Raw genomic sequence first — 14,264 nt, forward strand, 5'->3', positions numbered from 1 at the left:
GAAGAAAAAGACGATATATTCATGACATTTTTTAAGAAATGCCACCTTAAATTAACAACAGCGGTCACGTCCTCTGACGGCATGTACACTGTGTTGAAAGCCCCAAAACTGGCAAAAAAGCTAAATAAAAAAACACGGTGCCGGGCGACAAGGACTCAGAGAAAGAATTAGAAAATGTTTGCTTTGTCTATGATCATTATTTTTTATTTATTATTAATTTAACTCAGCGCAAAGGAACAGTTTAAAACATGTAACCAGTTGAGAATCTGTGATTATTCATTGTAGATTTGATTGGCCGTTGCCAAATCCATGTTCAGCATTTTTGTACTAAATATGAAGACATTATAAAAATGGTATTTCATAATTTAAAACAATTTGAATATGACATAAATATGGAAATATATGTTAATTTGGCTTGTTGTAAATGCCTTCGTTATTCTATTACACGATTTCTCCTTTTCTTCCTTCTTCTTCCATCCTGACCTCTTCCTGTGCCGCTTCTTATACTATTATCTTCTCAGCTTCCCCTTAAGAGTTTAGTGCCATCTCTACGTGCGCCCTGGGAGAAAGAGACATTTGGCGATTTTAAATATTTTCTTTTCTTTTTCTCAAGATAATTATATTTTTCTCCAAATAATAGCAATGATATAATATTTTGTTTTGGTATACCCATTTACATAAGTTTTCGCTGTTACCAGCTGTAATTATTATCGTGTGTTGTTTCTTTGACTATGGGCAATGTCGCGCCCAATAAGCTTTCTTCCCCAAGACGTATCGGTCCTACTAAACACAGCAAAGACGCGCGAAGACATATATAACTATTGTGAATTACGTTAAATATTAAATCTTGCATTTTCTCAAACATTTTCTTATTATTATTTGTACAATATTGTAACATTCTAAAAATATTTGATAATATATAGTGTTGATACACAATTTATGTCAATAAATATAACAGAACTAGAAAATGTTTGCTTTGTCTATGATCATTGTTTTTTATTATCTATTTAACTCAGTACAAGGATAGAAACGTTTTTAAACTTACAATAAACATTTTACATAGGATTTTCTTATTATTCGAATTCGAACTTTGCCGCCAAATTTTATTGGTTATTTAATTTGGCATAATTATGTTGAAAACTAATCCTTCAGTTTGGTTAATTTATTCGTCAATATAATTTACAATATAAATACACTTGTCTAAAATGACTTTTATGACTGTCAGGCTTTGTGAGGCTTTGTTAGGCTTTGTATGACTTTGTCTGGCTTTGTGTGATTAGTAAATATTGAAAAAATTGCACTTTCTTTCGATAAGTTCAATGAACAATGTATATAGTAATAAACAGTTTACGTATGATTTTGTCATACTTTGTTATTACTTTGTCATTATTCAATTTCGAATTTGTACTCTGTCTTCCAATTTTCGGTCATATAATTTTGCATAAATATGTTGAAAACTAGTCTTTCGGCTTAGTTAATTTATTCATCAATATAATTAAAAATATAAATACGCATTTTTTATTTGACTTCACATGGCTTTGTGTGGCTTTGTCAGGCTTTGTCTGGCTTTGTCGGGCTTAGCAGTATTTAGTAGGACCCCTAACATTCGGTCCCTCTCGTATAGGGGGCGCTCACTATGTAATTTTTAGAGAGTGACGTATGTAAGGTGAAGCTGTCTGAATATCGATGAACTTACACAAACGATTTGTTTCGTATTATGTTTCAGACTTTCCGATCTTAGATGTCTAGGATTACAAATCTGTAGATAAGCGTTTTGAGAAAATTAGTGTTTCACTTTCTTTGTATTCTTATCTGCCTATTAACTCTGGAAGAATACTTACGAATAGGGGATATATTTCATATGTTCATCCACTATTCGTATTTTATAGAAGAACCAGGAATAACAGATCAAGAAGAAGCAGGATCAATGGAAATACATCTGTAGATAGATCTTACCAGAATAGTTCATTGACGAGGAGGAAATCCAAATGTGCTTAACTGTATAGAATATGAAACTCCACAGTTTGAAAAAATAAATATATATTCATATTTGTCTAAATTATAACTTATCTTCAAATCACAGTTGCCACCTGTATCTTAAAATTATGTGGACATGTCAATTTTATTGAAGGACATGGTAAATGTGAAACATTCAGTGGACATACTTAAGTCAGTCCAGGCGGAAATGTTGTGCAATGCAACATTTATGTGAACAAATCCATCCATGTTCGACAGTCAAAAGTACATTGCCTCTCCATGTTGACAATTCGAACACAGTTAGTCTGACATTGTACTCACTGAGAATTCATCTGCAAACCGAGGCTACAGTACAACAAATCATGAGCTGAAAAGTCAACCATGTAGATCAGCGAGGAATACCCCTGAACCCAGTTGTCCAAAAGAAAGAACCGTTACTAGTAGCACACGCGACGGTATCCAATGCACGGACTCAACAGAAATGAGACTCGGGCTAGTGCAAACAAGACTTGCTCTGCTTTATGGGATACAACACCAGAAATCCATTATAATAATGCATCAGATGACGGCGAATTAAACCACAGCACAACTGCGTTAAAAGTGGTCGCATGTTCAGAAGACACCAATGCCCAAGACGAGGATTTGGAAAACGATAAAACTTTTGCTCAAGTCGCAAGTTCTCTGTGGAACAACGACCTCTGTATTACAGCATTTCCACATCAAACATAGCGCACAAATCTGCATCAACGACGGCTTAATAAGTTTACGAATGTCCAATTCACACACCAGTTTTCAAGAAGGCGTGGAATTGTTATCATAGGAAAATCAGCGTCTTCAAATTTGCGTACAGTGTATCCAATGCGACAGCGATGCATATTCGTGACAAGACTTGCCCCAGAAACGCAGGAATCCGACATTTCCTCGCATATTGAGCAATACTCTGGAGTTAAGCCCACCCATGTGGAAAAGTTGCAAACGAAATTTAATAACTATGCCAGCTTCAAAATCACATGTGATAACCCTACGCACAATGGGATGCTGAACGTGATGCGTGGCCAAGAAACGCGTTAGTTAGAGACTACTATCAAAGTCGTAATTGAACCATCATATCCGCAAATTGGACTCAAATATACATAATGGATACTTTACGCATTTCATTTTATAACTGTCGTTCATTAACAAGAAACATACGCAGACAAAGGTGAGATGGCAGTGATCCGTAACGGTGAGCGCTTTAGACCACTCGGCCACTCGGGGCGCCTGTTTTAAATGTATTTGTATACTTGTATGTATGATACGTATGTTCTTTTATGTTTACAATGATTTTACTTTATAAATATATTTTAATTTATTCGTATGGACTTTGTAGTCTGAAATAAAGAATTCTTTTTATACAGTCTTCAGGGGTTCTTATAACCTTATCGGGAGCTCCAAGTGGTCTAAAGCGCTCACCGTTACGGATCACTGCCATCTCACCTCTGTCTGCGTGAGTTCGAGTCTCATGCTGGGCTAACGTGGGTATGTGAGAAAGCCTGCCAGTAGCTTCTCGTGGGTCGGTGGTTCTTCCTGGGGTTTTCCAGGGCTATTCCTCCACCAATTATACTGGCCGCCATGTATAGCCTATCTTGTGCTGAAAAATGGCGTTAAACCCTACAACAACAACAACTTGTAATCTTATCAACAGGTTTGTTATATTTTTTATCGTAATATCGTTTTAATTCTCTATATTTTTTATCAACACAACACGCACACAGCTATGTTTTTCTCCAACTCCAACACCACACCGTAAACAAGACTATGGACCAAGACTCACCCTTCGCACACTTTGCAAATGTTGACCACATAATTCATTCAAGCAGGATTTATTACAAGGAGTTGAAGACCCCACCATCAACCACCTACACTGATTTCTTATTTGAGCCATCGTATATATAATATTTTTTTATTCAAATACTTGCCTGCAATATAATATGGAAAACTTTGAGAGATTATCTAAAATCTAGCCTTGGAAATCTTCCAGATTCAATCTTGACAGAAGAACCCCTGACTTGCGGAGGCGAACTCTGACTGATCCGACGATTAATCTGATTAATATTATCAGGGATGCTAAAAAAAGAATTTCGTGATGATGTGGTATCTCACGTATGGTCAACATTCAAAATTATACGGGATCAATTTGTACGACCTAACGAAGAAATATATCGTAAAGAATCTCTTCAAGAAACGATGAAACATCTTGAGCAGAAATTGTCAAAAAATACTGAGCAATTACTAAATAATTGTTTTACAGTTTCATCAGTTGCAACCCACGCTGCCAGAGAGAAAAATTCGTGGAAGCCAACACGATTTGAATTTCTTGAAGACATACAATTAAGTTGCTGCGAATACGGACACGGCGGATTGTGGAATACCAAGTACAACCACAACGACATTATCTCGGTTGATATGGTCGCGTGTTATACGGGAAGGTTTAGGAATGGGGGAGTGTTCTGGATATTTTACGCGGTTTTGACACCCCACAAACGAGATGACACGAGTATCGAGAAATGGACCATTACCTTGTTTTGACCTGACCGGGGTTGCTCGTATTATGTCATTCGAACTAGCTAAGGATCTGCATCCGATCTGTTATGTTTGGTTTGGTAGACACTTTTCAGAAAAACGCTGGGCACCAAGCTTTATTACGATATATGATTGATTGTAAAATACTGATATCGCTAATTGTAAGTGAGGAAATTGTATCATATCGGAAGCAGACCGAAGTTTAGTTACCATCACCTGATGATGATAGTGCCGCAAAGGATCTCGGTAGAAGAATAATTGGCACGTTTACTCAAGGTGGAGCTTATGATCATAAACGACATTATGCACGATTAATTCTAGATGATGCTGAATATGACTTCGTAATCGCTGATGCAACAGCGAGAAATATATTTGTAAGTCGAGAAAACGCTAACTTATCTGACGGAACACGGTTGTGTACAATTGTTGGTTATATGGATGGCGAATCGCCTCAGTATACTCATTTATGATCGTCAATGCTCGCTTATGTGTCTATAAATTTATTATCGATGATAAATAGATTCCCTGACACCGCAGTCAGAGTTGAAACGGATTCGTTTTATGTCGATAAAAATATACATGACTGGTAACTTGTTTTACAAACACTGATGCATCATGGGGGTCGTGGAGAATGAAGCAAGACATGTTATGTAATTATACTGAATCCGCAGATGTTACGATTAAAGATATTTATTTCAGCAATCAGATATCAGAATTATCGCCTCAACAAATGTCGAGGGCGGCGTCCGTGTATGATCCCGTATCCAGACACAATACTGTTTATCTAAACGCCTCAGGAGGTTCTGGTAAGACAACTCGGGTGATCAAATTATTTCGACAGAATTGCGATGACATGATTATGCTAACACCAACACACATACTTGCCAGTTAGATGAAACAACGAGGAGTACAAGCATGTACTTATCACAGCTTTTTCAGATACAAGGGCGACACATGGACTCCTGACCGAATGGGAGCGAACTACATTCCAAAAATTATTATTTGGGATTAGATATGTACAGTATCTAAAGATCTATTAAAAATGTTTCTCGATTGGTTGTTATTGAAAAATACAGCTGTGACAATGTCCGGCGATCACGGTCAACCACCACCATTTGTTGGACAATCTCCACATGATTGGTTAAAGAATTTTGTAGATCACTACTCGGATATAACTGATGATCACAGATCTCTTGATGCAGAACTAAACGAGTTCAAGAAATTAATCAGACTACAACCGAATAAAATTCATTGTGAAATAATGCGTAAAATAATTTCAGAAACTTCAATGAACGACTTTCTGCAAACGTGGAACCCGAACGATTTGATAGTGGCAAGTAGAATGATAGTTTGTGCTACACTTCAACAACAATTATTTATGTTACATAAAGAAAAGTTTCCGGAATTACCAGTGCCGCTGTGTTATCGACCAGCAGATACGCGACGGCAAAATATTTTCGTTGATATACCACGACAGATCGATAAACGAAATCTTGTATTAAACAATATTGTTTTAGTTTATGTCAATATTGTTCAAGATGTATTGTACGCGGACAAATTTCCGTGGACGCTAGGATACGCAATGACAATTCACTCATCTCAGGGGTTAACCATCTCTGATACGCGAGTTTGGATTGTAGATGATCGTGTCGAATGGTCAAAACTAGTTTATCTCGCAGTGTATCGAGTCAGACGAATATCTCAGCTGTGGAGAATTGTTATAGACGCTACAGAAATTACTGATGATGTAACCGACGATAGCACAAAAAGAAAAAAAAAATAGCTGGTTATAAACAAAGTGAGAAAAAAAACAACAAGCGCAACTTTGATCTAGATGTTGAATTTATTATGACACTGAAGCAGCAGCAGAATAATCACTGTGCGAGCTGTAATTGTGTAATGTTGTGTAATTGTGTAATGTTGTGGCAGTATTCAAGTAATAATCCAAGACAATTTACCTTGGACAGAAAAGATAACCGTCGTGGTCATACACGTGAAAATGTGATGTTGACCTGTCTCGAGTGTAATCGACGTAACGGCGCTAGTTAAGTGATCGTGGTGGTAATTGCGTGTCTTCGGGAATTACTTGTAATTGGTCACGTGTAAATCCACGTCGAGGAGCAGTTGAATCTAATCTGTAGATTGCAGGTCTACCCGTGGATCTTGTTATGCTAGATATATTGTGCGTCGTAATACTCCAAATAGGATCAGTCGCTCTATTTTTCCCACCAGTTCATATAAATATCTTAGAGTCACATTACCTAATAGGGGCTGCTCTGAAAAATCACGTCGTTGTATTGGTATACTTTTTTGTAATTGTATTAATAGGTTTCATGTTGGGTGTTCGAGTAATTTCATTATTTAATGCAGCTATCTCTTTTGGTAATCTTGCAACCCACTCGCGAGATCTTTTGTCTTGAATTATTTCCTTCGCGTATTGATATCCAAATAACCGCTCAGCAAGCGTTCGATTAAATCGTTCAACAATTGCCTGATTGCGATGAATTGCAGTATGTCCTCGTCTTATTTTGACATTATGTCGCTTCGTCAGCTACGATACTGCACCCTGAAATTCTTTGCCAGGTTCAACCCGTAACAGCTATGACCATCGTAGACTACCTCGTTGATAAATTCGTTTAAACGCAGAAGCTACTTCCAAAGCTGTCTTTGTTGATAACGGCTCTGCTTCTTTATATCTCCTTGCAACATCAATGACAGTTAGCGCTTATTTGTACGATGCTCGACGTCTAGTATCATGTGATAAAAATAAAATATCAGCCTGATGAACTTTATTAGGGACGCTGACATCAAAATGAGCGTATTTTATTGTTTTAGGCGGTGGTAGATAAATTTGTCATATTGCCTGTCGGGCTAACCATTTTTCTCCATTAGAACGTTCGACACCTGCTGCTTCAGCGAGTTTACTAATCACTGCTCTATCCCTCCAGTATCCTCTTGGGGAATAATAAATAGACTCCATTATTTCAATAATCGGACGATTAATTACCGTTTCCCAATACAAGCTTACCTTTCATTGCAGATCTCACCAACCATTTAGCTAGTGGTTCTTTGAAAGATTTATTTTTTATGGAATATAGGGCGTGAATTAATTTCACATCTGTTATGTGTCTGTCTTGCATATCTTTACTTTCATAGGCTACATCATGAGTATGACACGCTTTATCAATAGCGTTTATTGTATACTCACCTGGTTTTGGTTGATCTTGGCTGTCAATTCTGATATTAAGTCTGGTACCAGGACCGCAGTAATTATATCCTGGAAGATGTTTTTCTCCTGGGTACTTAGCCCACGGAGTTCCTGGAAGTTTGGCTAACTGGGCGGCAATATCATCTCCTCGCTTTTTTTAAAACCGATTTGTCAGCGGGAATAAACTTAAATTTCTTTGTACTGCATCGTTCACACTTTCCTGTAACTGCTGACCTGTTATGTTTTGTTGTAATACTTGTTGGGGTACGCGCCCTGAATTTCACACAATATAAATCCATATTATTTATTATATTTCTATAACATGGAGGTCACTGACTTTTCTGCGGTAAGAAAATGAGAACCGGTTAAACATCATGCTGCGCTACCAAATTATAGCCGAATGATTATCATAGGTCAATTGTTACTTAATTCAATAATGAAGTGGATGACCTGGGACAAGTTGTATTTGGTTGCTCCGTTAGTTGATGATTAGCAGAGTTATGATGTATTAAAAGACTTTAATGAAAACGCAAGAGCGTTAAATGAACAAGGTGATGATGTTATTGAATGTATTACTGATATCGATGAAGCGTCATCTGTAGATGATATTGATGGGTTTATTAACAATTTAGTTGTGTACGATGATGTGATGCTGGATAAACAATCTAATCCAGCTCGGATATTTTCTCGCGGAAGACATAAAAACACAGACGTATTTTGTGTTACTCAGCGGTATACATAAATCCCTAAAATGATCAGAGACAATTGCAATATTGCAGTGTTTAACGGGTTGATACACACACGTTACGAAATATTCATCAGACTTGGTGTAACGGTGACATGGATTATAATCATTTTAGAAATGTATTTAGTCATGCTTAGTTATCCCCGCATGGTTTAATAACGATAAACTTGCATGATCCTCGAACACGTTATCAAATCGGTCTTGAAAAGAAAAAGAATTAATTAATAGCTGCAGAGAGGGTGAAGCCTCATACTTGGTACTCGAATTAGTAAATCCTTCGCTTCAATCATTGCAAAACTTTTTTTGCCTTTTCCAGGAAGGCTTATTTTTGCGAATAACGAGTGAGTCAATTAGAGGTTGTTCGCCCTCTCTGCTGCTAGCAAAGATAAAAAAAAAATGTAATTTAGGAAAGCTTTAAAAGTCTGTCAAGCAATCTCATTTAAATGTTAAAAACATTTTGTTTCTATTTTTTTAGTAACATCAGTCATATTTAATAGAATATTGACATCATTTACGTAAAACTAAAGCATCATGCCAGAATATGTTCTGTCAAATTTTGTCACATTCTGTTAAGTGGTTGAGGAGAATGGTTACCATATCGGCATCATTTGTACAATTCTCTGTCATTATTACACAACTGCACTGTGCCAGATTTTTAAAATGTCGGCTAAAAAGTTTCAGACAAGAAAAATTTTCCTTTTTTTTAAATGGCAGTCGTATTTGATGTCGGATTGGCATCATTTGCATAAACTTTAAATCTTTTTGTGACAAGCTGGTCCCGTTAAATATCATCAAACTGTGTTCAGCAGTGGTTTAGAAGAAGTTGGTTAAACGCTTTTTATTTTTAATAAGAGTGGTAACATACGGATATTAGATCGGAATTTTTTATATAAAACTGTGGAGTGTTGTTTGAAGTCGTTGAAAGGTTTTTCTATCGTCGTCGACAATTTGATGATTGATTGGCATCATTTATGCATAATTTAAAGGCTTTGATGCTATAATGTTTTATTTAAAGAGTAATTAAATTCTATTCTACAGACATGGAAAAGAAGTTCTTTCAATGTTGTTATATTTGTAGTAGCGTTGGGAGTACATGACGGCATATAGGCACCATCTTTGCATATTTAGATATTCTTTATGCCAGCATAGTTTTTCACACACGATACATTTCTGCTGTTGTTTTTTCAGAATTTTTTTAATTTTTTTTATATTTTTGTTACTTATGGCAACATTTATGAGCAGATCAGCATCAAGCGCACAAATTTGAAAACATTAAATGCCCGGATGCTTTCTATTCAGTTCGGTTAAATTATGTTTAGGAGTTTCTCAGATTAAAGACCTTTATTTGGGGCGGAAAAATGTAATTTTAGTTGCAAGTGTATTGTTTTACGGTGAATATGTATTTTTTAACAATATTAAATAATCATCATCTCACATTGCCTTATATTAAGTTTCGTCAAATTCTATTAAGCGGTTTAGGCACGTCGGTTCAAATTTCTTTCTTCTTAAACTTAGTAACTTCGGCAAAATTCAGTAATGGATAGACATTATTTTGGGCACATCTGAAAGGTTTTCATATCAGGATACGTTTAGTCAAGATTGAGCTAATTATATTCATTGGTTTTGGAGTAGTCGTTCAAAGGTTTCTCTCTTTGAGACATGGTGGCCATGTTTGATGGAGCATCACTATCATTAATACAAACTTAAAAGACCGACATAGCTATGTTTTCTGTCAAATATTGGCAAATTCTGTAAAGCAAATGCTGTGAATAGGTTTCTGTAATTTTCTATATTTAAGAGTTGCCATATTTGATGGTAAATCAACATCATTTGTAGCAGCTTAAAACATCGTCATACCTGAATGCATTATGCTAAAATAAATTGTATTGCGCAGGTCTGGTAAAGCTAATGAAGCACAATTTTCTTGCCTTAGTAACAGCGGCTCTTCTCTTTTAGTAACCATGGAGGTATTTGAAATCGGACCGGTATTATTTGTAAAACTTGTAATGGTGTTCCTGCTAAGATAATTTGTTCCCAATTTCGTCAAAACTGATCAGATGTGCTGTCTTTTTAGACGTTTAAACAGAAGCTGCTGATAGACACTCGACGCATTATCATGGGCGCAAGCACATAGGGGCGCCACCCCTCACCCCCACCCCATTTCACTTCTAAACATGTTTGGGTCTACATCCATAAAGCTTAATAGCTGACCATTACTTGTTTGCCCGTCCCCTGAAATTAATTCTGAGGGAGTCCCTGCACATTATGCACGTCGCATGCAGGGTTGTTGTATGATCTCATTGTCTTACGGCCAGGTGATTTTTACAACTATGAATTCCTTCCATCTATAGATTTAAAATAAAGAGCGAGTGTTATATTTCGGATAGTTGTCTTCAGAAAACCAATCAGTAAATGTAAGCGATAAGGTGAAATGCACTTTAATATATATTCATATCCCTGAGTTTCGATACAATTTTTAATGCAAAATTTGAAAACACCTAAAGGATTCTCTGTGGAATATAGATGAATGATAGCTAAAAACTACTAAAAACATTTTACTAAATGGTCAGTTTTTTGTGTGCAGTTTCATGAAATGCTTTCACTAAAAAAAGAATCTAAATAGCATGTACTGTTCAGAATGGTCATGAAATGTAACAAGTGGTCTAAGGCAAGCTGTTTCTGACCTGGATTATATAACGTTACAGTTGACCTGTTTATCGGATACTTTACGGCAGGTTTGTAAGGTCACAGTCTAATGTAACCTTCCTACCTTTGTGTAATGTAAATTTCATTTCGTTTATTAAAATATGATACACAAGAGTTTCCAAATACAAAGACAATAATTATGCACAAGCGAACTCAACTCAAACTCTTTGTATCAGTATGAGTTCTATAAACCGATATCAATTGGTCTTATAAATCCAGTACGTCTTAACACAATAAATTAGTATAACGTCTAAAACAAAAGTTATATATTGGTCATATTAATCCGATACGTTTAAACAAAATGCATAAATATAACTTAGATAAACCGATAATTAAAGACTTTAGTCGATTATTTGCAACATTAGAAAGAAAATTGTTGCACTATTTTATCAGCACCTGCCGGTTATGATGGGATTTTCACCAGGTAAAATATTAATAAAGCAGGATTAATATATGCATCAATAAATACCCTTTCCCTTTAAACTGCGCGGATCCAGGAATTTCTAAATGTGGGTGTGCGTGTTTGCTTTTACGAAACTTTTTACAATATAAAGGCTTTGCTTACAATTTTCTCGATCATTTGGTCATTTGTATCAACTCTACAAGAAGAATTAAAGTGCGTGTCAGCGTGGTCAGCTAGGGGCATTTACTCAAATTAAATTAAATATCAATTGTTGTTCTGTTCTAAAACTGAATACCAAAATATGGTAACCAAATTCAATTCAGTCCTGATTGTTGACTGCTCTGCACCGTAAATGGCATTTACAAAACTTCCAGGTGAAACTTTGACAATGGTTACTAGGTACTGAACTACGTGAAGACAAGAGCACTTCCGGTCTATCATAATAAATATCTGGTCAGTACGAATTTTTCTTTCAAAACATGAATAGTTCTCACTGGCCCTGTGGCTAAATGGATCGTGAAACAGATCCATCTTTCAGAAAAGGACCAGATAAAAAAAGTTATGTTTTAGTTACTGACTTGCGTAGATAAATATGTAAGATATATGTATTCTTTCAAAGACTCCTAATCATCCTACGATTTTTATGTGTGCACTTGTTTTATTTCTGAACTTGATGTAATTCCTCAAGTCCACTAAATATGTTCTCTTTGTCGAGTGTTTTAAATGTGTACCTGCCCTCTGTGATAAATATTTTGTCCGAATGTTGGCTTCCCACTCAAAATTTCTCTGCCTATTGTATCTGGTCTCTCTAAACACCCCAAGACACCCCAGGACACCCCAAGACTCTCCAAAAACACCCCAATATTACATATATTGGCACCAAAGCTCTCAAAAACGTACTAAGAAGAGAGAAAAAAAGTAAACACACATACAGACATCAGTGATTAATAGTATTGGTTGATGTCCCAATTTCCAATAACCTACGGAAACTAACTCTTATGCATCAAATATCTTTAATTGTATAATATTATTAAACAGTTTCCTTATTTAATGGCTATGCACCATACTTTTCTCATTTATTTTGTTATAAACTGTTTATATACAAATTTTCATTTTAAATCGTGTATCAACATTTTTGACAGAGACGTTCAGAATACATGACCAAAGAATGTTACAAGCTCCACGCGAGTGATTTCCCTTGATTTTAAGTAGCCTTGAAGGAAAGTCGCTCTGTAATTCCTTTCGATTTTACATCAATGTCATGCTTGATCTATGAGAAGTAATTTATCTAAGCTGTCTGATTGGTACAGTCACAACGACAATTAATTATCAAAAATAACTCACAAACCACCATGTCGTTTAATTCTCTGTATGAATTACTGTCTCAAGAGCGAATCGAGAGGACATGCCAATAATATTACCCAAATTAAAGACTGATTAAAAGAAGAAAAAACGATGAAACACACATAGCTGGTTTGTTTTATAAGTTATTAATGTTTTCGCAAGCATAGTACTAGAATATAAAAGGTAGATTTTTCATCGTTTTAAATTTATTTAATATAGCAAGTTTCTAGCTGAAATCAGAAAAAAGATATGAGCGATCGCATTTACATTTATTTTTACCAAAATAACTTTACAATGTTTCCATAAAGAAAATATAAAATTAACTTTTAGTAAACCAGGCCATTATCAACACTATCAGACAGCAATGCATATTTATTGATTATTGAGTTCTCTAGCAAATCTGCTTTCTTCGCATTATATTTACAAAACAAACTGCATAAAGAGTTATTGATGAGTAAAACGATAGTATAACTTATCAAAGAGTTGACGGAAACAGTAAAAATGAACATCCGATATGTATTGATCATGTCCTTCTGTACACGTACGCCTCTTACAGAACTTACAAGAGCTTTCTGGGACATATTGCTACACAGCTAGATAGATGTGTTGAGTCCGTGAAAGTAAGAGTGCCTGAAATGATGGAATTTGGAAGTGATGATGAGAAGAGGATAACCAAGCCAATAGAGCCTGTATTCCCCTCGGCTACACGCTATCTGTGCACGAAACATCTGAAGGATAATGTCAGGCACTTCCTTCAAAATAAAGTATGGGTGGAAAAGGGTGAACGTGATATAATAATGACCAAATATTTGATACCGGTGTCATAACAGACTCAAATACTGCAATAGATTTTGAAAGTCGATTGGAACTTTTGGAAACAATCATCAATGAACAGCATCCGATATTTGCAACATACTTTAAAAATAACTTAAAACCATGACTACGTAAATATTTTTTCAAAAAGATAGCTGCAAAAATGCTGAACGCGTGAATTTGACTAATGACAATGCAGAGTCCATTAATAACGTTCTACAACTTTCAGTTGACTGGAACCACAACACGCGCAAGATCTAATACATAAACTTTTCAACGTGACACAGCTCCATTTCATAGATGATAGAAGCACTCTTTACGACAGCGGGAATTATCAGTTAACGAAAAAAGAACACATTTGACACATACATGACAGAGTCTGGAGGTGCAAATCCGAAAAGCAAAAGACAAAGATTTTCGCAAACTTCCTCAAGGACATTGAACTTATACAGAAATCAAAGTACATGAAATCACAAAATGGAAAATACACCTTAATTAATAAAGCT

Source organism: Sinohyriopsis cumingii, chromosome 9 (assembly GCF_028554795.1).
Source record: "Sinohyriopsis cumingii isolate HCF-2022 chromosome 9, ASM2855479v2, whole genome shotgun sequence".
NCBI classification, from domain to species: domain Eukaryota; kingdom Metazoa; phylum Mollusca; class Bivalvia; order Unionida; family Unionidae; genus Sinohyriopsis; species Sinohyriopsis cumingii.